The sequence below is a fragment of the Schistocerca cancellata genome, unplaced genomic scaffold (assembly GCF_023864275.1).
Source record: "Schistocerca cancellata isolate TAMUIC-IGC-003103 unplaced genomic scaffold, iqSchCanc2.1 HiC_scaffold_847, whole genome shotgun sequence".
Lineage (NCBI taxonomy): Eukaryota > Metazoa > Arthropoda > Insecta > Orthoptera > Acrididae > Schistocerca > Schistocerca cancellata.
The window spans coordinates 85,001-87,500 of record NW_026046858.1 but is presented as its reverse complement, the minus strand read 5'-3'; the positions used below and the strand labels follow the sequence as shown (position 1 = coordinate 87,500).

The following is a 2,500-nucleotide window of genomic DNA, read 5'->3' as shown; positions in this document are numbered from 1 at the left end:
CAAGTTGTGCCTTAACCTAACCCACGTTGTGCCTTAACCTAACCCACGTTGTGCCTTAACCTAACCCACGTTGTGCCTTAACCTAACCCACGTTGTGCCTTAACCTAACCCACGTTGTGCCTTAACCTAACCCACGTTGTGCCTTAACCTAACCCACGTTGTGCCTTAACCTAACCCACGTTGTGCCTTAACCTAACCCACGTTGTGCCTTAACCTAACCCACGTTGTGCCTTAACCTAACCCACGTTGTGCCTTAACCTAACCCACGTTGTGCCTTAACCTAACCCAAGTTGTGCCTTAACCTAACCCAAGTTGTGCCTTAACCTAACCCAAGTTGTGCCTTAACCTAACCCAAGTTGTGCCTTAACCTAACCCAAGTTGTGCCTTAACCTAACCCAAGTTGTGCCTTAACCTAACCCAAGTTGTGCCTTAACCTAACCCAAGTTGTGCCTTAACCTAACCCAAGTTGTGCCTTAACCTAACCCAAGTTGTGCCTTAACCTAACCCAAGTTGTGCCTTACCCTGCTCTGTAATTGGCATATGACACGTTACAGTAATGTATTGTCCAACCGCAACCCGCTCAGAATGTTGTGTACACAGCTACGTGTCATCTCCCCATAACAGCTGCATTGCAGTGTGGTACGCCATAGAGACGTGTGGGAGTAATGGACGCAGTGGATGGCGATCAGCATGAGCCGTCTGTTCATGTAGTGGCGCGTGTATGCAGACGTAGTAGTCTCTTCTCACACAATGTGATAGCACGGTGCCCCGCGTTCCACATCTGCGACATGCTACAGAGGCCGGTTGACAGTTGGTCGCGCAGTGGACATCGCATACGTACGGGGGCACCTTCCACGTGCCCTCTAGTCGGGCACATTTTGTTGCGTGGATGTGAGCGGATGTAGTGTGTCTTGACACCTGACAGGCAGGCATGCAATAATAGTTGACTTTGCAAACGGGGATGGACGTGTACGTTTACTGGTGACGTTACGCAAATGAACAACTGGTAACCCGTTGTGGTGCGGTTGTCCTTGCTGGAGGTACACCTGTGAGGGCAACGATCGGTACAGCTACGAAGCGGTCCCCACCATACCAACGAACGTGAATGTGAATCTGGGTGTGAAGCGATACGCGGCTGTGGGTGGGTGGGACTGTCCCCGGCCGGTGAGGGGGGGCCGCCCGGCGTGCTGGCCGCGCGGTGCGTGGGCGCACGCGCTACAGCCGGCTGGTGGGGGCGCCCAGTGGCAGGCGCGCCGGCCGACGGACGCGGCAGGCGGCGCAGCTGCGCGCCGGGGCACCCTGCGCGCGGCGCCGTGCAGCCAAAGTGGGTCCTCGCCGGCCCGGTGCGAAGCGCGGTGGACATCTGCAGTGTGCTGGTCCGATTGAGGACTGTGTGCGTTGAGGATGCGCCGCCGCCCGGCACTCGGCGCCGCGACGCCGTCTGCTGCTCGGTCGCCCCAGCGGTTCTCGCTGGTGGTTTGTATCGCAGTTGTGCAGACGTGTTGGCACGTGCGCTGTGCTGGGAGAGTTCGCTTCGGCACCCACGTGGGGCCTTTGCCCTTCTGTGGCGCTGGCGTTGGAGCTGCCGGTCACCGTAGGTGGCGCGTGTTGTCTCCCGCCGGCAATGCCACGACAGCACGCTCCCGGGCCTCTGTCGGCAGCGGCAAGCTCAGTTGGGAGCACGGGTGGTCGCACCTAAAGCGTCTACTCGCCTAACTCCGGGCGATTGCGCCTCTCTCGAACCCGACCAAGTACTTAGGACGGCGCTGCGCGCCGCCGGGACCTGAGAGGGTTTCGAGGTGTATTGTGCAGGGGAGCTCAGCCTCCTCCTGTTTGCAGAATAATTGAGCGGACGCTTGCGTGTTCGCGCGGGCCTCTGGGACACACTCCCGGGCGGCCGGCTGCTCAGCTCTAGTTGACGCAGCTCCCTGGTTGATCCTGCCAGTAGTCATATGCTTGTCTCAAAGATTAAGCCATGCATGTCTCAGTACAAGCCGCATTAAGGTGAAACCGCGAATGGCTCATTAAATCAGTTATGGTTCCTTAGATCGTACCCACGTTACTTGGATAACTGTGGTAATTCTAGAGCTAATACATGCAAACAGAGTCCCGACCAGAGATGGAAGGGACGCTTTTATTAGATCAAAACCAATCGGTCGGCTCGTCCGGTCCGTTTGCCTTGGTGACTCTGAATAACTTTGGGCTGATCGCACGGTCCTCGTACCGGCGACGCATCTTTCAAATGTCTGCCTTATCAACTGTCGATGGTAGGTTCTGCGCCTACCATGGTTGTAACGGGTAACGGGGAATCAGGGTTCGATTCCGGAGAGGGAGCCTGAGAAACGGCTACCACATCCAAGGAAGGCAGCAGGCGCGCAAATTACCCACTCCCGGCACGGGGAGGTAGTGACGAAAAATAACGATACGGGACTCATCCGAGGCCCCGTAATCGGAATGAGTACACTTTAAATCCTTTAACGAGTATCTATTGGAGGGCAAG

General features: G+C 56.6%; 1 non-coding gene across 1 annotated transcript in view; it reads left to right on the top strand.

The window, feature by feature from the left end:
* Positions 1 to 1,925: 1,925 nt before the first annotated feature.
* LOC126147158 (small subunit ribosomal RNA) overlaps positions 1,926 to 2,500 on the top strand; it is a 1,908-nt gene continuing 1,333 nt past the window's right edge. The window contains exon 1 of the ribosomal RNA XR_007530034.1: positions 1,926 to 2,500. This exon is cut by the window's right edge and continues 1,333 nt beyond it. This is a non-coding gene — a ribosomal RNA (small subunit ribosomal RNA).